Raw genomic sequence first — 26,323 nt, 5'->3', positions numbered from 1 at the left:
ACTGCCACCCACCCAGAAAGTGTATGGGAGGCTGGTTGGCTGCCAGCCTTCCTTCCATTCCTATGAGTAATGTGAGTGCTCATGAAGGGGACATGGTTGGGTCCACCCCTTTCCCGGTTATCCCCTCTAGGCCTTTTGGCTTAGATCAAGTGTAAAAAAAGAAAGGATCTTGCGACAGATCGCATCCTGAGGCACGTTTTTTTTTGTGTGAATACTTGCACTTGGGTGACTTGTGAGCACATACTGATACATACGTTCCCTATCTGGGGACCATAAATTAAATGGATTTTTGAGAAAGGGAGCTGATTTGGAAGCTTGCTTCTGTCGCCCTATGCATTGACCCGATGTGGCAGTATCTTCGGGTAGTGAACAGTGCACCACCCCATTCCAGTGTTAAACAAGAAAGATTCTCATTTAATCCTCCGTGGGTGAGAATTTGAGTTTGAGAATTGGAGACCAAAATGATGAGTTGCACTGACTGGTTTATGAACGTCTATTCATTTAGCGTTTTAATGACCATGTTTGCACACTGATTGGTGTAAAAAAAAAAAATAAAACTAAATAATAATAATCTAGCACACCTGTGCAGGTTTGACATGACATGACAGGTAGCTGTCTTGTGGGTGGTGCTGAATCCTGTTAAATGACATGAGGGTCTCATGCCTATACACAAGGGTGTGTCATTGCTGTTGCTTGACCATGCATTGGTTTCTGTGGTCAGTGAATGATAAAAACAAAATTTACCATCCATTGATGGATGGGAAATCCGCCATGAGGCATTTGTTTTTAGAAACTGCTGCTCACAACCAATGTTGCAATGGAGTGTCTCCATCTGCTGGTGGTATTGGAAAGGCATTAGTGCTATGACAGGGTCTGAAGAAGAAGAAGAAGAAGAAGAAGACGGAAAAAAATATATATAAAAAGAAAAAGAGAGAGAGAGAGAGAGACTGACTTAGTGAGCGAGTGAGTGAGAGAGTGAGAGTGAGTGAGAGTGAATGAGTGAGTGATTGAGTGAGTGAGTGAGTGAGTGAGTGAGAACAAATGAGTTAAAGCAAGTGAGTGAGAGAGATCGAATGAATGAAAGTCTGAATGACAGAAAGAAAAAAGGATGAAGAAAGAAGCATGAAGAAAAAAAAATGTATATGGAGTTGCTGACATGAGTGCAATCTACAAAGCCGTTGAGGCTGATCCTCATGGGAGGATTATTGCACCAGGACCCTTAGCACTTTTAAAATGCCATTCAATGCCACGGGCTAGATGTAAACTGCAGATGACCATGTTGTGGTAGTTACCATGGATACCAAAGTGATGTGTGAGCTAACACATAGGCCCAACAGATTCCAAGAAGGCCAGAATCACCAGCGGCACCACCATCGATTGTCAGGTCACCCGGATTCAGCAAATACCAGAGTCCAAAATGATGCAGGTTTATACTGTTAATTTTCAGTTTATCGTTACAGTTGGTGTTATTCCATGTCGGAAGGGACGCAGCTACAGCCAGTGGGGTAACTAGAGACAGGCAGGCAGCTATGTGCAACAAAGGTAGGCGTGTTGTTTTCATATGCAGATCTGAAATATTGTCTTATATGCAAGAGGAGGAGTGATGGGGGTTCAGGCAAAAGCCAGGCTATGGATTGCATTGCTAAATGCTCCATCAGAGTGCAATGGTCGCCTGTCCTTTTTTTAAGTGATGATGTGGGTTTAGCCTGTGCTGTATGTATGTATGGGTGGCTGACTGCCACCCACCCAGAAAGTGTATGGGAGGCTGGTTGGCTGCCAGCCTTCCTTCCATTCCTATGAGTAATGTGAGTGCTCATGAAGGGGACATGGTTGGGTCCACCCCTTTCCCGGTTATCCCCTCTAGGCCTTTTGGCTTAGATCAAGTGTAAAAAAAGAAAGGATCTTGCGACAGATCGCATCCTGAGGCACGTTTTTTTTTTTGTGTGAATACTTGCACTTGGGTGACTTGTGAGCACATACTGATACATACGTTCCCTATCTGGGGACCATAAATTAAATGGATTTTTGAGAAAGGGAGCTGATTTGGAAGCTTGCTTCTGTCGCCCTATGCATTGACCCGATGTGGCAGTATCTTCGGGTAGTGAACAGTGCACCACCCCATTCCAGTGTTAAACAAGAAAGATTCTCATTTAATCCTCCGTGGGTGAGAATTTGAGTTTGAGAATTGGAGACCAAAATGATGAGTTGCACTGACTGGTTTATGAACGTCTATTCATTTAGCGTTTTAATGACCATGTTTGCACACTGATTGGTGTAAAAAAATAAAATAAAACTAAATAATAATAATCTAGCACACCTGTGCAGGTTTGACATGACATGACAGGTAGCTGTCTTGTGGGTGGTGCTGAATCCTGTTAAATGACATGAGGGTCTCATGCCTATACACAAGGGTGTGTCATTGCTGTTGCTTGACCATGCATTGGTTTCTGTGGTCAGTGAATGATAAAAACAAAATTTACCATCCATTGATGGATGGGAAATCCGCCATGAGGCATTTGTTTTTAGAAACTGCTGCTCACAACCAATGTTGCAATGGAGTGTCTCCATCTGCTGGTGGTATTGGAAAGGCATTAGTGCTATGACAGGGTCTGAAGAAGAAGAAGAAGAAGAAGAAGAAGAAGAAGAAGACGGAAAAAAATATATATAAAAAGAAAAAGAGAGAGAGAGAGAGAGACTGACTTAGTGAGCGAGTGAGTGAGAGAGTGAGAGTGAGTGAGAGTGAATGAGTGAGTGAGTGAGTGAGTGAGTGAGAACAAATGAGTTAAAGCAAGTGAGTGAGAGAGATCGAATGAATGAAAGTCTGAATGACAGAAAGAAAAAAGGATGAAGAAAGAAGCATGAAGAAAAAAAAATGTATGTGGAGTTGCTGACATGAGTGCAATCTACAAAGCCGTTGAGGCTGATCCTCATGGGAGGATTATTGCACCAGGACCCTTAGCACTTTTAAAATGCCATTCAATGCCACGGGCTAGATGTAAACTGCAGATGACCATGTTGTGGTAGTTACCATGGATACCCAAGTGATGTGTGAGCTAACACATAGGCCCAACAGATTCCAAGAAGGCCAGAATCACCAGCGGCACCACCATCGATTGTCAGGTCACCCGGATTCAGCAAATACCAGAGTCCAAAATGATGCAGGTTTATACTGTTAATTTTCAGTTTATCGTTACAGTTGGTGTTATTCCATGTCGGAAGGGACGCAGCTACAGCCAGTGGGGTAACTAGAGACAGGCAGGCAGCTATGTGCAACAAAGGTAGGCGTGTTGTTTTCATATGCAGATCTGAAATATTGTCTTATATGCAAGAGGAGGAGTGATGGGGGTTCAGGCAAAAGCCAGGCTATGGATTGCATTGCTAAATGCTCCATCAGAGTGCAATGGTCGCCTGTCCTTTTTTTAAGTGATGATGTGGGTTTAGCCTGTGCTGTATGTATGTATGGGTGGCTGACTGCCACCCACCCAGAAAGTGTATGGGAGGCTGGTTGGCTGCCAGCCTTCCTTCCATTCCTATGAGTAATGTGAGTGCTCATGAAGGGGACATGATTGGGTCCACCCCTTTCCCGGTTATCCCCTCTAGGCCTTTTGGCTTAGATCAAGTGTAAAAAAAGAAAGGATCTTGCGACAGATTGCATCCTGAGGCACGTTTTTTTTTTGTGTGAATACTTGCACTTGGGTGACTTGTGAGCACATACTGATACATACGTTCCCTATCTGGGGACCATAAATTAAATGGATTTTTGAGAAAGGGAGCTGATTTGGAAGCTTGCTTCTGTCGCCCTATGCATTGACCCGATGTGGCAGTATCTTCGGGTAGTGAACAGTGCACCACCCCATTCCTGTGTTAAACAAGAAAGATTCTCATTTAATCCTCCGTGGGTGAGAATTTGAGTTTGAGAATTGGAGACCAAAATGATGAGTTGCACTGACTGGTTTATGAACGTCTATTCATTTAGCGTTTTAATGACCATGTTTGCACACTGATTGGTGTAAAAAAATAAAATAAAACTAAATAATAATAATCTAGCACACCTGTGCAGGTTTGACATGACATGACAGGTAGCTGTCTTGTGGGTGGTGCTGAATCCTGTTAAATGACATGAGGGTCTCATGCCTATACACAAGGGTGTGTCATTGCTGTTGCTTGACCATGCATTGGTTTCTGTGGTCAGTGAATGATAAAAACAAAATTTACCATCCATTGATGGATGGGAAATCCGCCATGAGGCATTTGTTTTTAGAAACTGCTGCTCACAACCAATGTTGCAATGGAGTGTCTCCATCTGCTGGTGGTATTGGAAAGGCATTAGTGCTATGACAGGGTCTGAAGAAGAAGAAGAAGAAGAAGAAGAAGACGGAAAAAAATATATATAAAAAGAAAAAGAGAGAGAGAGAGACTGACTTAGTGAGCGAGTGAGTGAGAGAGTGAGAGTGAGTGAGAGTGAATGAGTGAGTGAGTGATTGAGTGAGTGAGTGAGTGAGTGAGAACAAATGAGTTAAAGCAAGTGAGTGAGAGAGATCGAATGAATGAAAGTCTGAATGACAGAAAGAAAAAAGGATGAAGAAAGAAGCATGAAGAAAAAAAAATGTATATGGAGTTGCTGACATGAGTGCAATCTACTTAGCCGTTGAGGCTGATCCTCATGGGAGGATTATTGCACCAGGACCCTTAGCACTTTTAAAATGCCATTCAATGCCACGGGCTAGATGTAAACTGCAGATGACCATGTTGTGGTAGTTACCATGGATACCCAAGTGATGTGTGAGCTAACACATAGGCCCAACAGATTCCAAGAAGGCCAGAATCACCAGCGGCACCACCATCGATTGTCAGGTCACCCGGATTCAGCAAATACCAGAGTCCAAAATGATGCAGGTTTATACTGTTAATTTTCAGTTTATCGTTACAGTTGGTGTTATTCCATGTCGGAAGGGACGCAGCTACAGCCAGTGGGGTAACTAGAGACAGGCAGGCAGCTATGTGCAACAAAGGTAGGCGTGTTGTTTTCATATGCAGATCTGAAATATTGTCTTATATGCAAGAGGAGGAGTGATGGGGGTTCAGGCAAAAGCCAGGCTATGGATTGCATTGCTAAATGCTCCATCAGAGTGCAATGGTCGCCTGTCCTTTTTTTAAGTGATGATGTGGGTTTAGCCTGTGCTGTATGTATGTATGGGTGGCTGACTGCCACCCACCCAGAAAGTGTATGGGAGGCTGGTTGGCTGCCAGCCTTCCTTCCATTCCTATGAGTAATGTGAGTGCTCATGAAGGGGACATGGTTGGGTCCACCCCTTTCCCGGTTATCCCCTCTAGGCCTTTTGGCTTAGATCAAGTGTAAAAAAAGAAAGGATCTTGCGACAGATCTCATCCTGAGGCACGTTTTTTTTTTGTGTGAATACTTGCACTTGGGTGACTTGTGAGCACATACTGATACATACGTTCCCTATCTGGGGACCATAAATTAAATGGATTTTTGAGAAAGGGAGCTGATTTGGAAGCTTGCTTCTGTCGCCCTATGCATTGACCCGATGTGGCAGTATCTTTGGGTAGTGAACAGTGCACCACCCCATTCCAGTGTTAAACAAGAAAGATTCTCATTTAATCCTCCGTGGGTGAGAATTTGAGTTTGAGAATTGGAGACCAAAATGATGAGTTGCACTGACTGGTTTATGAACGTCTATTCATTTAGCGTTTTAATGACCATGTTTGCACACTGATTGGTGTAAAAAAATAAAATAAAACTAAATAATAATAATCTAGCACACCTGTGCAGGTTTGACATGACATGACAGGTAGCTGTCTTGTGGGTGGTGCTGAATCCTGTTAAATGACATGAGGGTCTCATGCCTATACACAAGGGTGTGTCATTGCTGTTGCTTGACCATGCATTGGTTTCTGTGGTCAGTGAATGATAAAAACAAAATTTACCATCCATTGATGGATGGGAAATCCGCCATGAGGCATTTGTTTTTAGAAACTGCTGCTCACAACCAATGTTGCAATGGAGTGTCTCCATCTGCTGGTGGTATTGGAAAGGCATTAGTGCTATGACAGGGTCTGAAGAAGAAGAAGAAGAAGAAGAAGAAGACGGAAAAAAATATATATAGAAAGAAAAAGAGAGAGAGAGAGAGAGACTGACTTAGTGAGCGAGTGAGTGAGAGAGTGAGAGTGAGTGAGAGTGAATGAGTGAGTGAGTGATTGAGTGAGTGAGTGAGTGAGTGAGTGAGAACAAATGAGTTAAACAAGTGAGTGAGAGAGATCGAATAAATGAAAGTCTGAATGACAGAAAGAAAAAAGGATGAAGAAAGAAGCATGAAGAAAAAAAATGTATATGGAGTTGCTGACATGAGTGCAATCTACAAAGCCGTTGAGGCTGATCCTCATGGGAGGATTATTGCACCAGGACCCTTAGCACTTTTAAAATGCCATTCAATGCCACGGGCTAGATGTAAACTGCAGATGACCATGTTGTGGTAGTTACCATGGATACCCAAGTGATGTGTGAGCTAACACATAGGCCCAACAGATTCCAAGAAGGCCAGAATCACCAGCGGCACCACCATCGATTGTCAGGTCACCCGGATTCAGCAAATACCAGAGTCCAAAATGATGCAGGTTTATACTGTTAATTTTCAGTTTATCGTTACAGTTGGTGTTATTCCATGTCGGAAGGGACGCAGCTACAGCCAGTGGGGTAACTAGAGACAGGCAGGCAGCTATGTGCAACAAAGGTAGGCGTGTTGTTTTCATATGCAGATCTGAAATATTGTCTTATATGCAAGAGGAGGAGTGATGGGGGTTCAGGCAAAAGCCAGGCTATGGATTGCATTGCTAAATGCTCCATCAGAGTGCAATGGTCGCCTGTCCTTTTTTTAAGTGATGATGTGGGTTTAGCCTGTGCTGTATGTATGTATGGGTGGCTGACTGCCACCCACCCAGAAAGTGTATGGGAGGCTGGTTGGCTGCCAGCCTTCCTTCCATTCCTATGAGTAATGTGAGTGCTCATGAAGGGGACATGGTTGGGTCCACCCCTTTCCCGGTTATCCCCTCTAGGCCTTTTGGCTTAGATCAAGTGTAAAAAAAGAAAGGATCTTGCGACAGATCGCATCCTGAGGCACGTTTTTTTTTGTGTGAATACTTGCACTTGGGTGACTTGTGAGCACATACTGATACATACGTTCCCTATCTGGGGACCATAAATTAAATGGATTTTTGAGAAAGGGAGCTGATTTGGAAGCCTGCTTCTGTCACCCTATGCATTGACCCGATGTGGCAGTATCTTCGGGTAGTGAACAGTGCACCACCCCATTCCAGTGTTAAACAAGAAAGATTCTCATTTAATCCTCCGTGGGTGAGAATTTGAGTTTGAGAATTGGAGACCAAAATGATGAGTTGCACTGACTGGTTTATGAATGTCTATTCATTTAGCGTTTTAATGACCATGTTTGCACACTGATTGGTGTAAAAAAATAAAATAAAACTAAATAATAATAATCTAGCACACCTGTGCAGGTTTGACATGACATGACAGGTAGCTGTCTTGTGGGTGGTGCTGAATCCTGTTAAATGACATGAGGGTCTCATGCCTATACACAAGGGTGTGTCATTGCTGTTGCTTGACCATGCATTGGTTTCTGTGGTCAGTGAATGATAAAAACAAAATTTACCATCCATTGATGGATGGGAAATCCGCCATGAGGCATTTGTTTTTAGAAACTGCTGCTCACAACCAATGTTGCAATGGAGTGTCTCCATCTGCTGGTGGTATTGGAAAGGCATTAGTGCTATGACAGGGTCTGAAGAAGAAGAAGAAGAAGAAGAAGACGGAAAAAAATATATATAAAAAGAAAAAGAGAGAGAGAGAGAGAGACTGACTTAGTGAGCGAGTGAGTGAGAGAGTGAGAGTGAGTGAGAGTGAATGAGTGAGTGAGTGATTGAGTGAGTGAGTGAGTGAGTGAGAACAAATGAGTTAAAGCAAGTGAGTGAGAGAGATCGAATAAATGAAAGTCTGAATGACAGAAAGAAAAAAGGATGAAGAAAGAAGCATGAAGAAAAAAAAATGTATATGGAGTTGCTGACATGAGTGCAATCTACAAAGCCGTTGAGGCTGATCCTCATGGGAGGATTATTGCACCAGGACCCTTAGCACTTTTAAAATGCCATTAAATGCCACGGGCTAGATGTAAACTGCAGATGACCATGTTGTGGTAGTTACCATGGATACCCAAGTGATGTGTGAGCTAACACATAGGCCCAACAGATTCCAAGAAGGCCAGAATCACCAGCGGCACCACCATCGATTGTCAGGTCACCCGGATTCAGCAAATACCAGAGTCCAAAATGATGCAGGTTTATACTGTTAATTTTCAGTTTATCGTTACAGTTGGTGTTATTCCATGTCGGAAGGGACGCAGCTACAGCCAGTGGGGTAACTAGAGACAGGCAGGCAGCTATGTGCAACAAAGGTAGGCGTGTTGTTTTCATATGCAGATCTGAAATATTGTCTTATATGCAAGAGGAGGAGTGATGGGGGTTCAGGCAAAAGCCAGGCTATGGATTGCATTGCTAAATGCTCCATCAGAGTGCAATGGTCGCCTGTCCTTTTTTTAAGTGATGATGTGGGTTTAGCCTGTGCTGTATGTATGTATGGGTGGCTGACTGCCACCCACCCAGAAAGTGTATGGGAGGCTGGTTGGCTGCCAGCCTTCCTTCCATTCCTATGAGTAATGTGAGTGCTCATGAAGGGGACATGGTTGGGTCCACCCCTTTCCCGGTTATCCCCTCTAGGCCTTTTGGCTTAGATCAAGTGTAAAAAAAGAAAGGATCTTGCGACAGATCGCATCCTGAGGCACGTTTTTTTTTGTGTGAATACTTGCACTTGGGTGATTTGTGAGCACATACTGATACATACGTTCCCTATCTGGGGACCATAAATTAAATGGATTTTTGAGAAAGGGAGCTGATTTGGAAGCTTGCTTCTGTCGCCCTATGCATTGACCCGATGTGGCAGTATCTTCGGGTAGTGAACAGTGCACCACCCCATTCCAGTGTTAAACAAGAAAGATTCTCATTTAATCCTCCGTGGGTGAGAATTTGAGTTTGAGAATTGGAGACCAAAATGATGAGTTGCACTAACTGGTTTATGAACGTCTATTCATTTAGCGTTTTAATGACCATGTTTGCACACTGATTGGTGTAAAAAAATAAAATAAAACTAAATAATAATAATCTAGCACACCTGTGCAGGTTTGACATGACATGACAGGTAGCTGTCTTGTGGGTGGTGCTGAATCCTGTTAAATGACATGAGGGTCTCATGCCTATACACAAGGGTGTGTCATTGCTGTTGCTTGACCATGCATTGGTTTCTGTGGTCAGTGAATGATAAAAACAAAATTTACCATCCATTGATGGATGGGAAATCCGCCATGAGGCATTTGTTTTTAGAAACTGCTGCTCACAACCAATGTTGCAATGGAGTGTCTCCATCTGCTGGTGGTATTGGAAAGGCATTAGTGCTATGACAGGGTCTGAAGAAGAAGAAGAAGAAGAAGACGGAAAAAAATATATATAAAAAGAAAAAGAGAGAGAGAGAGAGAGACTGACTTAGTGAGCGAGTGAGTGAGAGAGTGAGAGTGAGTGAGAGTGAATGAGTGAGTGAGTGATTGAGTGAGTGAGTGAGTGAGTGAGAACAAATGAGTTAAAGCAAGTGAGTGAGAGAGATCGAATGAATGAAAGTCTGAATGACAGAAAGAAAAAAGGATGAAGAAAGAAGCATGAAGAAAAAAAAATGTATATGGAGTTGCTGACATGAGTGCAATCTACAAAGCCGTTGAGGCTGATCCTCATGGGAGGATTATTGCACCAGGACCCTTAGCACTTTTAAAATGCCATTCAATGCCACGGGCTAGATGTAAACTGCAGATGACCATGTTGTGGTAGTTACCATGGATACCCAAGTGATGTGTGAGCTAACACATAGGCCCAACAGATTCCAAGAAGGCCAGAATCACCAGCGGCACCACCATCGATTGTCAGGTCACCCGGATTCAGCAAATACCAGAGTCCAAAATGATGCAGGTTTATACTGTTAATTTTCAGTTTATCGTTACAGTTGGTGTTATTCCATGTCGGAAGGGACGCAGCTACAGCCAGTGGGGTAACTAGAGACAGGCAGGCAGCTATGTGCAACAAAGGTAGGCGTGTTGTTTTCATATGCAGATCTGAAATATTGTCTTATATGCAAGAGGAGGAGTGATGGGGGTTCAGGCAAAAGCCAGGCTATGGATTGCATTGCTAAATGCTCCATCAGAGTGCAATGGTCGCCTGTCCTTTTTTTAAGTGATGATGTGGGTTTAGCCTGTGCTGTATGTATGTATGGGTGGCTGACTGCCACCCACCCAGAAAGTGTATGGGAGGCTGGTTGGCTGCCAGCCTTCCTTCCATTCCTATGAGTAATGTGAGTGCTCATGAAGGGGACATGGTTGGGTCCACCCCTTTCCCGGTTATCCCCTCTAGGCCTTTTGGCTTAGATCAAGTGTAAAAAAAGAAAGGATCTTGCGACAGATCGCATCCTGAGGCACGTTTTTTTTTTGTGTGAATACTTGCACTTGGGTGACTTGTGAGCACATACTGATACATACGTTCCCTATCTGGGGACCATAAATTAAATGGATTTTTGAGAAAGGGAGCTGATTTGGAACTTGCTTCTGTCGCCCTATGCATTGACCCGATGTGGCAGTATCTTCGGGTAGTGAACAGTGCACCACCCCATTCCAGTGTTAAACAAGAAAGATTCTCATTTAATCCTCCGTGGGTGAGAATTTGAGTTTGAGAATTGGAGACCAAAATGATGAGTTGCACTGACTGGTTTATGAACGTCTATTCATTTAGCGTTTTAATGACCATGTTTGCACACTGATTGGTGTAAAAAAATAAAATAAAACTAAATAATAATAATCTAGCACACCTGTGCAGGTTTGACATGACATGACAGGTAGCTGTCTTGTGGGTGGTGCTGAATCCTGTTAAATGACATGAGGGTCTCATGCCTATACACAAGGGTGTGTCATTGCTGTTGCTTGACCATGCATTGGTTTCTGTGGTCAGTGAATGATAAAAACAAAATTTACCATCCATTGATGGATGGGAAATCCGCCATGAGGCATTTGTTTTTAGAAACTGCTGCTCACAACCAATGTTGCAATGGAGTGTCTCCATCTGCTGGTGGTATTGGAAAGGCATTAGTGCTATGACAGGGTCTGAAGAAGAAGAAGAGGAAGAAGAAGACGGAAAAAAATATATATAAAAAGAAAAAGAGAGAGAGAGAGAGAGAGACTGACTTAGTGAGCGAGTGAGTGAGAGAGTGAGAGTGAGTGAGAGTGAATGAGTGAGTAAGTGATTGAGTGAGTGAGTGAGTGAGTGAGTGAGAACAAATGAGTTAAAGCAAGTGAGTGAGAGAGATCGAATGAATGAAAGTCTGAATGACAGAAAGAAAAAAGGATGAAGAAAGAAGCATGAAGAAAAAAAAATGTATATGGAGTTGCTGACATGAGTGCAATCTACAAAGCCGTTGAGGCTGATCCTCATGGGAGGATTATTGCACCAGGACCCTTAGCACTTTTAAAATGCCATTCAATGCCACGGGCTAGATGTAAACTGCAGATGACCATGTTGTGGTAGTTACCATGGATACCCAAGTGATGTGTGAGCTAACACATAGGCCCAACAGATTCCAAGAAGGCCAGAATCACCAGCGGCACCACCATCGATTGTCAGGTCACCCGGATTCAGCAAATACCAGAGTCCAAAATGATGCAGGTTTATACTGTTAATTTTCAGTTTATCGTTACAGTTGGTGTTATTCCATGTCGGAAGGGACGCAGCTACAGCCAGTGGGGTAACTAGAGACAGGCAGGCAGCTATGTGCAACAAAGGTAGGCGTGTTGTTTTCATATGCAGATCTGAAAAATTGTCTTATATGCAAGAGGAGGAGTGATGGGGGTTCAGGCAAAAGCCAGGCTATGGATTGCATTGCTAAATGCTCCATCAGAGTGCAATGGTCGCCTGTCCTTTTTTTAAGTGATGATGTGGGTTTAGCCTGTGCTGTATGTATGTATGGGTGGCTGACTGCCACCCACCCAGAAAGTGTATGGGAGGCTGGTTGGCTGCCAGCCTTCCTTCCATTCCTATGAGTAATGTGAGTGCTCATGAAGGGGACATGGTTGGGTCCACCCCTTTCCCGGTTATCCCCTCTAGGCCTTTTGGCTTAGATCAAGTGTAAAAAAAGAAAGGATCTTGCGACAGATCGCATCCTGAGGCACGTTTTTTTTTTGTGTGAATACTTGCACTTGGGTGACTTGTGAGCACATACTGATACATACGTTCCCTATCTGGGGACCATAAATTAAATGGATTTTTGAGAAAGGGAGCTGATTTGGAAGCTTGCTTCTGTCGCCCTATGCATTGACCCGATGTGGCAGTATCTTCGGGTAGTGAACAGTGCACCACCCCATTCCAGTGTTAAACAAGAAAGATTCTCATTTAATCCTCCGTGGGTGAGAATTTGAGTTTGAGAATTGGAGACCAAAATGATGAGTTGCACTGACTGGTTTATGAACGTCTATTCATTTAGCGTTTTAATGACCATGTTTGCACACTGATTGGTGTAAAAAAATAAAATAAAACTAAATAATAATAATCTAGCACACCTGTGCAGGTTTGACATGACATGACAGGTAGCTGTCTTGTGGGTGGTGCTGAATCCTGTTAAATGACATGAGGGTCTCATGCCTATACACAAGGGTGTGTCATTGCTGTTGCTTGACCATGCATTGGTTTCTGTGGTCAGTGAATGATAAAAACAAAATTTACCATCCATTGATGGATGGGAAATCCGCCATGAGGCATTTGTTTTTAGAAACTGCTGCTCACAACCAATGTTGCAATGGAGTGTCTCCATCTGCTGGTGGTATTGGAAAGGCATTAGTGCTATGACAGGGTCTGAAGAAGAAGAAGAAGAAGAAGAAGAAGACGGAAAAAAATATATATAAAAAGAAAAAGAGAGAGAGAGAGAGAGACTGACTTAGTGAGCGAGTGAGTGAGAGAGTGAGAGTGAGTGAGAGTGAATGAGTGAGTGAGTGATTGAGTGAGTGAGTGAGTGAGAACAAATGAGTTAAAGCAAGTGAGTGAGAGAGATCGAATGAATGAAAGTCTGAATGACAGAAAGAAAAAAGGATGAAGAAAGAAGCATGAAGAAAAAAAAATGTATATGGAGTTGCTGACATGAGTGCAATCTACAAAGCCGTTGAGGCTGATCCTCATGGGAGGATTATTGCACCAGGACCCTTAGCACTTTTAAAATGCCATTCAATGCCACGGGCTAGATGTAAACTGCAGATGACCATGTTGTGGTAGTTACCATGGATACCCAAGTGATGTGTGAGCTAACACATAGGCCCAACAGATTCCAAGAAGGCCAGAATCACCAGCGGCACCACCATCGATTGTCAGGTCACCCGGATTCAGCAAATACCAGAGTCCAAAATGATGCAGGTTTATACTGTTAATTTTCAGTTTATCGTTACAGTTGGTGTTATTCCATGTCGGAAGGGACGCAGCTACAGCCAGTGGGGTAACTAGAGACAGGCAGGCAGCTATGTGCAACAAAGGTAGGCGTGTTGTTTTCATATGCAGATCTGAAATATTGTCTTATATGCAAGAGGAGGAGTGATGGGGGTTCAGGCAAAAGCCAGGCTATGGATTGCATTGCTAAATGCTCCATCAGAGTGCAATGGTCGCCTGTCCTTTTTTTAAGTGATGATGTGGGTTTAGCCTGTGCTGTATGTATGTATGGGTGGCTGACTGCCACCCACCCAGAAAGTGTATGGGAGGCTGGTTGGCTGCCAGCCTTCCTTCCATTCCTATGAGTAATGTGAGTGCTCATGAAGGGGACATGATTGGGTCCACCCCTTTCCCGGTTATCCCCTCTAGGCCTTTTGGCTTAGATCAAGTGTAAAAAAAGAAAGGATCTTGCGACAGATTGCATCCTGAGGCACGTTTTTTTTTTGTGTGAATACTTGCACTTGGGTGACTTGTGAGCACATACTGATACATACGTTCCCTATCTGGGGACCATAAATTAAATGGATTTTTGAGAAAGGGAGCTGATTTGGAAGCTTGCTTCTGTCGCCCTATGCATTGACCCGATGTGGCAGTATCTTCGGGTAGTGAACAGTGCACCACCCCATTCCAGTGTTAAACAAGAAAGATTCTCATTTAATCCTCCGTGGGTGAGAATTTGAGTTTGAGAATTGGAGACCAAAATGATGAGTTGCACTGACTGGTTTATGAACGTCTATTCATTTAGCGTTTTAATGACCATGTTTGCACACTGATTGGTGTAAAAAAATAAAATAAAACTAAATAATAATAATCTAGCACACCTGTGCAGGTTTGACATGACATGACAGGTAGCTGTCTTGTGGGTGGTGCTGAATCCTGTTAAATGACATGAGGGTCTCATGCCTATACACAAGGGTGTGTCATTGCTGTTGCTTGACCATGCATTGGTTTCTGTGGTCAGTGAATGATAAAAACAAAATTTACCATCCATTGATGGATGGGAAATCCGCCATGAGGCATTTGTTTTTAGAAACTGCTGCTCACAACCAATGTTGCAATGGAGTGTCTCCATCTGCTGGTGGTATTGGAAAGGCATTAGTGCTATGACAGGGTCTGAAGAAGAAGAAGAAGAAGAAGAAGAAGAAGACGGAAAAAAATATATATAAAAAGAAAAAGAGAGAGAGAGAGAGAGACTGACTTAGTGAGCGAGTGAGTGAGAGAGTGAGAGTGAGTGAGAGTGAATGAGTGAGTGAGTGAGTGAGAACAAATGAGTTAAAGCAAGTGAGTGAGAGAGATCGAATGAATGAAAGTCTGAATGACAGAAAGAAAAAAGGATGAAGAAAGAAGCATGAAGAAAAAAAAATGTATGTGGAGTTGCTGACATGAGTGCAATCTACAAAGCCGTTGAGGCTGATCCTCATGGGAGGATTATTGCACCAGGACCCTTAGCACTTTTAAAATGCCATTCAATGCCACGGGCTAGATGTAAACTGCAGATGACCATGTTGTGGTAGTTACCATGGATACCCAAGTGATGTGTGAGCTAACACATAGGCCCAACAGATTCCAAGAAGGCCAGAATTACCAGCGGCACCACCATCGATTGTCAGGTCACCCGGATTCAGCAAATACCAGAGTCCAAAATGATGCAGGTTTATACTGTTAATTTTCAGTTTATCGTTACAGTTGGTGTTATTCCATGTCGGAAGGGACGCAGCTACAGCCAGTGGGGTAACTAGAGACAGGCAGGCAGCTATGTGCAACAAAGGTAGGCGTGTTGTTTTCATATGCAGATCTGAAATATTGTCTTATATGCAAGAGGAGGAGTGATGGGGGTTCAGGCAAAAGCCAGGCTATGGATTGCATTGCTAAATGCTCCATCAGAGTGCAATGGTCGCCTGTCCTTTTTTTAAGTGATGATGTGGGTTTAGCCTGTGCTGTATGTATGTATGGGTGGCTGACTGCCACCCACCCAGAAAGTGTATGGGAGGCTGGTTGGCTGCCAGCCTTCCTTCCATTCCTATGAGTAATGTGAGTGCTCATGAAGGGGACATGATTGGGTCCACCCCTTTCCCGGTTATCCCCTCTAGGCCTTTTGGCTTAGATCAAGTGTAAAAAAAGAAAGGATCTTGCGACAGATTGCATCCTGAGGCACGTTTTTTTTTTGTGTGAATACTTGCACTTGGGTGACTTGTGAGCACATACTGATACATACGTTCCCTATCTGGGGACCATAAATTAAATGGATTTTTGAGAAAGGGAGCTGATTTGGAAGCTTGCTTCTGTCGCCCTATGCATTGACCCGATGTGGCAGTATCTTCGGGTAGTGAACAGTGCACCACCCCATTCCAGTGTTAAACAAGAAAGATTCTCATTTAATCCTCCGTGGGTGAGAATTTGAGTTTGAGAATTGGAGACCAAAATGATGAGTTGCACTGACTGGTTTATGAACGTCTATTCATTTAGCGTTTTAATGACCATGTTTGCACACTGATTGGTGTAAAAAAATAAAATAAAACTAAATAATAATAATCTAGCACACCTGTGCAGGTTTGACATGACATGACAGGTAGCTGTCTTGTGGGTGGTGCTGAATCCTGTTAAATGACATGAGGGTCTCATGCCTATACACAAGGGTGTGTCATTGCTGTTGCTTGACCATGCATTGGTTTCTGTGGTCAGTGAATGATAAAAACAAAATTTACCATCCATTGATGGATGGGAAATCCGCCATGAGGCATTTGTTTTTAGAAACTGCTGCTCACAACCAATGTTGCAATGGAGTGTCTCCATCTGCTGGTGGTATTGGAAAGGCATTAGTGCTATGACAGGGTCTGAAGAAGAAGAAGAAGAAGAAGAAGAAGAAGACGGAAAAAAATATATATAAAAAGAAAAAGAGAGAGAGAGAGACTGACTTAGTGAGCGAGTGAGTGAGAGAGTGAGAGTGAGTGAGAGTGAATGAGTGATTGAGTGAGTGAGTGAGTGAGTGAGAACAAATGAGTTAAAGCAAGTGAGTGAGAGAGATCGAATGAATGAAAGTCTGAATGACAGAAAGAAAAAAGGATGAAGAAAGAAGCATGAAGAAAAAAAAATGTATATGGAGTTGCTGACATGAGTGCAATCTACAAAGCCGTTGAGGCTGATCCTCATGGGAGGATTATTGCACCAGGACCCTTAGCACTTTTAAAATGCCATTCAATGCCACGGGCTAGATGTAAACTGCAGATGACCATGTTGTGGTAGTTACCATGGATACCCAAGTGATGTGTGAGCTAACACATAGGCCCAACAGATTCCAAGAAGGCCAGAATCACCAGCGGCACCACCATCGATTGTCAGGTCACCCGGATTCAGCAAATACCAGAGTCCAAAATGATGCAGGTTTATACTGTTAATTTTCAGTTTATCGTTACAGTTGGTGTTATTCCATGTCGGAAGGGACGCAGCTACAGCCAGTGGGGTAACTAGAGACAGGCAGGCAGCTATGTGCAACAAAGGTAGGCGTGTTGTTTTCATATGCAGATCTGAAATATTGTCTTATATGCAAGAGGAGGAGTGATGGGGGTTCAGGCAAAAGCCAGGCTATGGATTGCATTGCTAAATGCTCCATCAGAGTGCAATGGTCGCCTGTCCTTTTTTTAAGTGATGATGTGGGTTTAGCCTGTGCTGTATGTATGTATGGGTGGCTGACTGCCACCCACCCAGAAAGTGTATGGGAGGCTGGTTGGCTGCCAGCCTTCCTTCCATTCCTATGAGTAATGTGAGTGCTCATGAAGGGGACATGGTTGGGTCCACCCCTTTCCCGGTTATCCCCTCTAGGCCTTTTGGCTTAGATCAAGTGTAAAAAAAGAAAGGATCTTGCGACAGATCTCATCCTGAGGCACGTTTTTTTTTTGTGTGAATACTTGCACTTGGGTGACTTGTGAGCACATACTGATACATACGTTCCCTATCTGGGGACCATAAATTAAATGGATTTTTGAGAAAGGGAGCTGATTTGGAAGCTTGCTTCTGTCGCCCTATGCATTGACCCGATGTGGCAGTATCTTTGGGTAGTGAACAGTGCACCACCCCATTCCAGTGTTAAACAAGAAAGATTCTCATTTAATCCTCCGTGGGTGAGAATTTGAGTTTGAGAATTGGAGACCAAAATGATGAGTTGCACTGACTGGTTTATGAACGTCTATTCATTTAGCGTTTTAATGACCATGTTTGCACACTGATTGGTGTAAAAAAATAAAATAAAACTAAATAATAATAATCTAGCACACCTGTGCAGGTTTGACATGACATGACAGGTAGCTGTCTTGTGGGTGGTGCTGAATCCTGTTAAATGACATGAGGGTCTCATGCCTATACACAAGGGTGTGTCATTGCTGTTGCTTGACCATGCATTGGTTTCTGTGGTCAGTGAATGATAAAAACAAAATTTACCATCCATTGATGGATGGGAAATCCGCCATGAGGCATTTGTTTTTAGAAACTGCTGCTCACAACCAATGTTGCAATGGAGTGTCTCCATCTGCTGGTGGTATTGGAAAGGCATTAGTGCTATGACAGGGTCTGAAGAAGAAGAAGAAGAAGAAGAAGAAGAAGACGGAAAAAAATATATATAGAAAGAAAAAGAGAGAGAGAGAGAGAGACTGACTTAGTGAGCGAGTGAGTGAGAGAGTGAGAGTGAGTGAGAGTGAATGAGTGAGTGAGTGATTGAGTGAGTGAGTGAGTGAGTGAGAACAAATGAGTTAAAGCAAGTGAGTGAGAGAGATCGAATAAATGAAAGTCTGAATGACAGAAAGAAAAAAGGATGAAGAAAGAAGCATGAAGAAAAAAAATGTATATGGAGTTGCTGACATGAGTGCAATCTACAAAGCCGTTGAGGCTGATCCTCATGGGAGGATTATTGCACCAGGACCCTTAGCACTTTTAAAATGCCATTCAATGCCACGGGCTAGATGTAAACTGCAGATGACCATGTTGTGGTAGTTACCATGGATACCCAAGTGATGTGTGAGCTAACACATAGGCCCAACAGATTCCAAGAAGGCCAGAATCACCAGCGGCACCACCATCGATTGTCAGGTCACCCGGATTCAGCAAATACCAGAGTCCAAAATGATGCAGGTTTATACTGTTAATTTTCAGTTTATCGTTACAGTTGGTGTTATTCCATGTCGGAAGGGACGCAGCTACAGCCAGTGGGGTAACTAGAGACAGGCAGGCAGCTATGTGCAACAAAGGTAGGCGTGTTGTTTTCATATGCAGATCTGAAATATTGTCTTATATGCAAGAGGAGGAGTGATGGGGGTTCAGGCAAAAGCCAGGCTATGGATTGCATTGCTAAATGCTCCATCAGAGTGCAATGGTCGCCTGTCCTTTTTTTAAGTGATGATGTGGGTTTAGCCTGTGCTGTATGTATGTATGGGTGGCTGACTGCCACCCACCCAGAAAGTGTATGGGAGGCTGGTTGGCTGCCAGCCTTCCTTCCATTCCTATGAGTAATGTGAGTGCTCATGAAGGGGACATGGTTGGGTCCACCCCTTTCCCGGTTATCCCCTCTAGGCCTTTTGGCTTAGATCAAGTGTAAAAAAAGAAAGGATCTTGCGACAGATCGCATCCTGAGGCACGTTTTTTTTTGTGTGAATACTTGCACTTGGGTGACTTGTGAGCACATACTGATACATACGTTCCCTATCTGGGGACCATAAATTAAATGGATTTTTGAGAAAGGGAGCTGATTTGGAAGCCTGCTTCTGTCACCCTATGCATTGACCCGATGTGGCAGTATCTTCGGGTAGTGAACAGTGCACCACCCCATTCCAGTGTTAAACAAGAAAGATTCTCATTTAATCCTCCGTGGGTGAGAATTTGAGTTTGAGAATTGGAGACCAAAATGATGAGTTGCACTGACTGGTTTATGAACGTCTATTCATTTAGCGTTTTAATGACCATGTTTGCACACTGATTGGTGTAAAAAAATAAAATAAAACTAAATAATAATAATCTAGCACACCTGTGCAGGTTTGACATGACATGACAGGTAGCTGTCTTGTGGGTGGTGCTGAATCCTGTTAAATGACATGAGGGTCTCATGCCTATACACAAGGGTGTGTCATTGCTGTTGCTTGACCATGCATTGGTTTCTGTGGTCAGTGAATGATAAAAACAAAATTTACCATCCATTGATGGATGGGAAATCCGCCATGAGGCATTTGTTTTTAGAAACTGCTGCTCACAACCAATGTTGCAATGGAGTGTCTCCATCTGCTGGTGGTATTGGAAAGGCATTAGTGCTATGACAGGGTCTGAAGAAGAAGAAGAAGAAGACGGAAAAAAATATATATAAAAAGAAAAAGAGAGAGAGAGAGAGAGACTGACTTAGTGAGCGAGTGAGTGAGAGAGTGAGAGAGAGTGAATGAGTGAGTGAGTGATTGAGTGAGTGAGTGAGTGAGTGAGAACAAATGAGTTAAAGCAAGTGAGTGAGAGAGATCGAATGAATGAAAGTCTGAATGACAGAAAGAAAAAAGGATGAAGAAAGAAGCATGAAGAAAAAAAAATGTATATGGAGTTGCTGACATGAGTGCAATCTACAAAGCCGTTGAGGCTGATCCTCATGGGAGGATTATTGCACCAGGACCCTTAGCACTTTTAAAATGCCATTCAATGCCACGGGCTAGATGTAAACTGCAGATGACCATGTTGTGGTAGTTACCATGGATACCCAAGTGATGTGTGAGCTAACACATAGGCCCAACAGATTCCAAGAAGGCCAGAATCACCAGCGGCACCACCATCGATTGTCAGGTCACCCGGATTCAGCAAATACCAGAGTCCAAAATGATGCAGGTTTATACTGTTAATTTTCAGTTTATCGTTACAGTTGGTGTTATTCCATGTCGGAAGGGACGCAGCTACAGCCAGTGGGGTAACTAGAGACAGGCAGGCAGCTATGTGCAACAAAGGTAGGCGTGTTGTTTTCATATGCAGATCTGAAATATTGTCTTATATGCAAGAGGAGGAGTGATGGGGGTTCAGGCAAAAGCCAGGCTATGGATTGCATTGCTAAATGCTCCATCAGAGTGCAATGGTCGCCTGTCCTTTTTTTAAGTGATGATGTGGGTTTAGCCTGTGCTGTATGTATGTATGGGTGGCTGACTGCCACCCACCCAGAAAGTGTATGGGAGGCTGGTTGGCTGCCAGCCTTCCTTCCATTCCTATGAGTAATGTGAGTGCTCATGAAGGGGACATGGTTGGGTCCACCCCTTTCCCGGTTATCCCCTCTAGGCCTTTTGGCTTAGATCAAGTGTAAAAAAAGAAAGGATCTTGCGACAGATCGCATCCTGAGGCACGTTTTTTTTTTGTGTGAATACTTGCACTTGGGTGACTTGTGAGCACATACTGATACATACGTTCCCTATCTGGGGACCATAAATTAAATGGATTTTTGAGAAAGGGAGCTGATTTGGAACTTGCTTCTGTCGCCCTATGCATTGACCCGATGTGGCAGTATCTTCGGGTAGTGAACAGTGCACCACCCCATTCCAGTGTTAAACAAGAAAGATTCTCATTTAATCCTCCGTGGGTGAGAATTTGAGTTTGAGAATTGGAGACCAAAATGATGAGTTGCACTGACTGGTTTATGAACGTCTATTCATTTAGCGTTTTAATGACCATGTTTGCACACTGATTGGTGTAAAAAAATAAAATAAAACTAAATAATAATAATCTAGCACACCTGTGCAGGTTTGACATGACATGACAGGTAGCTGTCTTGTGGGTGGTGCTGAATCCTGTTAAATGACATGAGGGTCTCATGCCTATACACAAGGGTGTGTCATTGCTGTTGCTTGACCATGCATTGGTTTCTGTGGTCAGTGAATGATAAAAACAAAATTTACCATCCATTGATGGATGGGAAATCCGCCATGAGGCATTTGTTTTTAGAAACTGCTGCTCACAACCAATGTTGCAATGGAGTGTCTCCATCTGCTGGTGGTATTGGAAAGGCATTAGTGCTATGACAGGGTCTGAAGAAGAAGAAGAGGAAGAAGAAGACGGAAAAAAATATATATAAAAAGAAAAAGAGAGAGAGAGAGAGAGAGACTGACTTAGTGAGCGAGTGAGTGAGAGAGTGAGAGTGAGTGAGAGTGAATGAGTGAGTGAGTGATTGAGTGAGTGAGTGAGTGAGTGAGTGAGAACAAATGAGTTAAAGCAAGTGAGTGAGAGAGATCGAATGAATGAAAGTCTGAATGACAGAAAGAAAAAAGGATGAAGAAAGAAGCATGAAGAAAAAAAAATGTATATGGAGTTGCTGACATGAGTGCAATCTACAAAGCCGTTGAGGCTGATCCTCATGGGAGGATTATTGCACCAGGACCCTTAGCACTTTTAAAATGCCATTCAATGCCACGGGCTAGATGTAAACTGCAGATGACCATGTTGTGGTAGTTACCATGGATACCCAAGTGATGTGTGAGCTAACACATAGGCCCAACAGATTCCAAGAAGGCCAGAATCACCAGCGGCACCACCATCGATTGTCAGGTCACCCGGATTCAGCAAATACCAGAGTCCAAAATGATGCAGGTTTATACTGTTAATTTTCAGTTTATCGTTACAGTTGGTGTTATTCCATGTCGGAACGGACGCAGCTACAGCCAGTGGGGTAACTAGAGACAGGCAGGCAGCTATGTGCAACAAAGGTAGGCGTGTTGTTTTCATATGCAGATCTGAAAAATTGTCTTATATGCAAGAGGAGGAGTGATGGGGGTTCAGGCAAAAGCCAGGCTATGGATTGCATTGCTAAATGCTCCATCAGAGTGCAATGGTCGCCTGTCCTTTTTTTAAGTGATGATGTGGGTTTAGCCTGTGCTGTATGTATGTATGGGTGGCTGACTGCCACCCACCCAGAAAGTGTATGGGAGGCTGGTTGGCTGCCAGCCTTCCTTCCATTCCTATGAGTAATGTGAGTGCTCATGAAGGGGACATGGTTGGGTCCACCCCTTTCCCGGTTATCCCCTCTAGGCCTTTTGGCTTAGATCAAGTGTAAAAAAAGAAAGGATCTTGCGACAGATCGCATTCTGAGGCACGTTTTTTTTTGTGTGAATACTTGCACTTGGGTGACTTGTGAGCACATACTGATACATACGTTCCCTATCTGGGGACCATAAATTAAATGGATTTTTGAGAAAGGGAGCTGATTTGGAAGCTTGCTTCTGTCGCCCTATGCATTGACCCGATGTGGCAGTATCTTCGGGTAGTGAACAGTGCACCACCCCATTCCAGTGTTAAACAAGAAAGATTCTCATTTAATCCTCCGTGGGTGAGAATTTGAGTTTGAGAATTGGAGACCAAAATGATGAGTTGCACTGACTGGTTTATGAACGTCTATTCATTTAGCGTTTTAATGACCATGTTTGCACACTGATTGGTGTAAAAAAATAAAATAAAACTAAATAATAATAATCTAGCACACCTGTGCAGGTTTGACATGACATGACAGGTAGCTGTCTTGTGGGTGGTGCTGAATCCTGTTAAATGACATGAGGGTCTCATGCCTATACACAAGGGTGTGTCATTGCTGTTGCTTGACCATGCATTGGTTTCTGTGGTCAGTGAATGATAAAAACAAAATTTACCATCCATTGATGGATGGGAAATCCGCCATGAGGCATTTGTTTTTAGAAACTGCTGCTCACAACCAATGTTGCAATGGAGTGTCTCCATCTGCTGGTGGTATTGGAAAGGCATTAGTGCTATGACAGGGTCTGAAGAAGAAGAAGAAGAAGAAGAAGACGGAAAAAAATATATATAAAAAGAAAAAGAGAGAGAGAGAGAGAGACTGACTTAGTGAGCGAGTGAGTGAGAGAGTGAGAGTGAGTGAGAGTGAATGAGTGAGTGAGTGATTGAGTGAGTGAGTGAGTGAGAACAAATGAGTTAAAGCAAGTGAGTGAGAGAGATCGAATGAATGAAAGTCTGAATGACAGAAAGAAAAAAGGATGAAGAAAGAAGCATGAAGAAAAAAAAATGTATATGGAGTTGCTGACATGAGTGCAATCTACAAAGCCGTTGAGGCTGATCCTCATGGGAGGATTATTGCACCAGGACCCTTAGCACTTTTAAAATGCCATTCAATGCCACGGGCTAGATGTAAACTGCAGATGACCATGTTGTGGTAGTTACCATGGATACCCAAGTGATGTGTGAGCTAACACATAGGCCCAACAGATTCCAAGAAGGCCAGAATCACCAGCGGCACCACCATCGATTGTCAGGTCACCCGGATTCAGCAAATACCAGAGTCCAAAATGATGCAGGTTTATACTGTTAATTTTCAGTTTATCGTTACAGTTGGTGTTATTCCATGTCGGAAGGGACGCAGCTACAGCCAGTGGGGTAACTAGAGACAGGCAGGCAGCTATGTGCAACAAAGGTAGGCGTGTTGTTTTCATATGCAGATCTGAAATATTGTCTTATATGCAAGAGGAGGAGTGATGGGGGTTCAGGCAAAAGCCAGGCTATGGATTGCATTGCTAAATGCTCCATCAGAGTGCAATGGTCGCCTGTCCTTTTTTTAAGTGATGATGTGGGTTTAGCCTGTGCTGTATGTATGTATGGGTGGCTGACTGCCACCCACCCAGAAAGTGTATGGGAGGCTGGTTGGCTGCCAGCCTTCCTTCCATTCCTATGAGTAATGTGAGTGCTCATGAAGGGGACATGGTTGGGTCCACCCCTTTCCCGGTTATCCCCTCTAGGCCTTTTGGCTTAGATCAAGTGTAAAAAAAGAAAGGATCTTGCGACAGATCGCATCCTGAGGCACGTTTTTTTTTGTGTGAATACTTGCACTTGGGTGACTTGTGAGCACATACTGATACATACGTTCCCTATCTGGGGACCATAAATTAAATGGATTTTTGAGAAAGGGAGCTGATTTGGAAGCTTGCTTCTGTCGCCCTATGCATTGACCCGATGTGGCAGTATCTTCGGGTAGTGAACAGTGCACCACCCCATTCCAGTGTTAAACAAGAAAGATTCTCATTTAATCCTCCGTGGGTGAGAATTTGAGTTTGAGAATTGGAGACTAAAATGATGAGTTGCACTGACTGGTTTATGAACGTCTATTCATTTAGCGTTTTAATGACCATGTTTGCACACTGATTGGTGTAAAAAAATAAAATAAAACTAAATAATAATAATCTAGCACACCTGTGCAGGTTTGACATGACATGACAGGTAGCTGTCTTGTGGGTGGTGCTGAATCCTGTTAAATGACATGAGGGTCTCATGCCTATACACAAGGGTGTGTCATTGCTGTTGCTTGACCATGCATTGGTTTCTGTGGTCAGTGAATGATAAAAACAAAATTTACCATCCATTGATGGATGGGAAATCCGCCATGAGGCATTTGTTTTTAGAAACTGCTGCTCACAACCAATGTTGCAATGGAGTGTCTCCATCTGCTGGTGGTATTGAAAAGGCATTAGTGCTATGACAGGGTCTGAAGAAGAAGAAGAAGAAGAAGAAGAAGACGGAAAAAAATATATATAAAAAGAAAAAGAGAGAGAGAGAGAGAGACTGACTTAGTGAGCGAGTGAGTGAGAGAGTGAGAGTGAGTGAGAGTGAATGAGTGAGTGAGTGATTGAGTGAGTGAGTGAGTGAGAACAAATGAGTTAAAGCAAGTGAGTGAGAGAGATCGAATGAATGAAAGTCTGAATGACAGAAAGAAAAAAGGATGAAGAAAGAAGCATGAAGAAAAAAAAATGTATATGGAGTTGCTGACATGAGTGCAATCTACAAAGCCGTTGAGGCTGATCCTCATGGGAGGATTATTGCACCAGGACCCTTAGCACTTTTAAAATGCCATTCAATGCCACGGGCTAGATGTAAACTGCAGATGACCATGTTGTGGTAGTTACCATGGATACCCAAGTGATGTGTGAGCTAACACATAGGCCCAACAGATTCCAAGAAGGCCAGAATCACCAGCGGCACCACCATCGATTGTCAGGTCACCCGGATACAGCAAATACCAGAGTCCAAAATGATGCAGGTTTATACTGTTAATTTTCAGTTTATCGTTACAGTTGGTGTTATTCCATGTCGGAAGGGACGCAGCTACAGCCAGTGGGGTAACTAGAGACAGGCAGGCAGCTATGTGCAACAAAGGTAGGCGTGTTGTTTTCATATGCAGATCTGAAATATTGTCTTATATGCAAGAGGAGGAGTGATGGGGGTTCAGGCAAAAGCCAGGCTATGGATTGCATTGCTAAATGCTCCATCAGAGTGCAATGGTCGCCTGTCCTTTTTTTAAGTGATGATGTGGGTTTAGCCTGTGCTGTATGTATGTATGGGTGGCTGACTGCCACCCACCCAGAAAGTGTATGGGAGGCTGGTTGGCTGCCAGCCTTCCTTCCATTCCTATGAGTAATGTGAGTGCTCATGAAGGGGACATGGTTGGGTCCACCCCTTTCCCGGTTATCCCCTCTAGGCCTTTTGGCTTAGATCAAGTGTAAAAAAAGAAAGGATCTTGCGACAGATCGCATCCTGAGGCACGTTTTTTTTTTGTGTGAATACTTGCACTTGGGTGACTTGTGAGCACATACTGATACATACATTCCCTATCTGGGGACCATAAATTAAATGGATTTTTGAGAAAGGGAGCTGATTTGGAAGCTTGCTTCTG

The 26,323-nt window shown here is 43.4% G+C and overlaps 16 pseudogenes; all 16 read left to right on the top strand.

The window, feature by feature from the left end:
- The first annotated feature begins 119 nt into the window (after nt 1–119).
- On the top strand, nt 120–383 carry LOC130327375 (U2 spliceosomal RNA; annotated as a pseudogene).
- Nucleotides 384–1,853: 1,470 nt separating this feature from the next.
- LOC130327365 (U2 spliceosomal RNA) lies at nt 1,854–2,119 on the top strand (annotated as a pseudogene).
- Nucleotides 2,120–3,589: 1,470 nt separating this feature from the next.
- Nucleotides 3,590–3,854, top strand: LOC130327363 (U2 spliceosomal RNA; annotated as a pseudogene).
- A 1,469-nt stretch (nt 3,855–5,323) lies between these two features.
- On the top strand, nt 5,324–5,588 carry LOC130327367 (U2 spliceosomal RNA; annotated as a pseudogene).
- Nucleotides 5,589–7,063: 1,475 nt separating this feature from the next.
- Nucleotides 7,064–7,327, top strand: LOC130327369 (U2 spliceosomal RNA; annotated as a pseudogene).
- Nucleotides 7,328–8,797: 1,470 nt separating this feature from the next.
- LOC130327360 (U2 spliceosomal RNA) lies at nt 8,798–9,061 on the top strand (annotated as a pseudogene).
- Nucleotides 9,062–10,528: 1,467 nt separating this feature from the next.
- LOC130327371 (U2 spliceosomal RNA) lies at nt 10,529–10,792 on the top strand (annotated as a pseudogene).
- Nucleotides 10,793–12,268: 1,476 nt separating this feature from the next.
- Nucleotides 12,269–12,533, top strand: LOC130327364 (U2 spliceosomal RNA; annotated as a pseudogene).
- Nucleotides 12,534–14,002: 1,469 nt separating this feature from the next.
- LOC130327362 (U2 spliceosomal RNA) lies at nt 14,003–14,267 on the top strand (annotated as a pseudogene).
- A 1,456-nt stretch (nt 14,268–15,723) lies between these two features.
- On the top strand, nt 15,724–15,988 carry LOC130327377 (U2 spliceosomal RNA; annotated as a pseudogene).
- A 1,464-nt stretch (nt 15,989–17,452) lies between these two features.
- LOC130327366 (U2 spliceosomal RNA) lies at nt 17,453–17,717 on the top strand (annotated as a pseudogene).
- Nucleotides 17,718–19,192: 1,475 nt separating this feature from the next.
- On the top strand, nt 19,193–19,456 carry LOC130327368 (U2 spliceosomal RNA; annotated as a pseudogene).
- Nucleotides 19,457–20,914: 1,458 nt separating this feature from the next.
- On the top strand, nt 20,915–21,178 carry LOC130327370 (U2 spliceosomal RNA; annotated as a pseudogene).
- Nucleotides 21,179–22,654: 1,476 nt separating this feature from the next.
- Nucleotides 22,655–22,918, top strand: LOC130327376 (U2 spliceosomal RNA; annotated as a pseudogene).
- A 1,466-nt stretch (nt 22,919–24,384) lies between these two features.
- On the top strand, nt 24,385–24,648 carry LOC130327373 (U2 spliceosomal RNA; annotated as a pseudogene).
- A 1,469-nt stretch (nt 24,649–26,117) lies between these two features.
- On the top strand, nt 26,118–26,323 carry LOC130327374 (U2 spliceosomal RNA; annotated as a pseudogene; the record flags this gene model as incomplete).

The sequence above is a fragment of the Hyla sarda genome, unplaced genomic scaffold, assembly GCF_029499605.1.
Source record: "Hyla sarda isolate aHylSar1 unplaced genomic scaffold, aHylSar1.hap1 scaffold_2979, whole genome shotgun sequence".
NCBI lineage: Eukaryota > Metazoa > Chordata > Amphibia > Anura > Hylidae > Hyla > Hyla sarda.
This window is presented reverse-complemented; position numbering and strand designations above follow the sequence as displayed.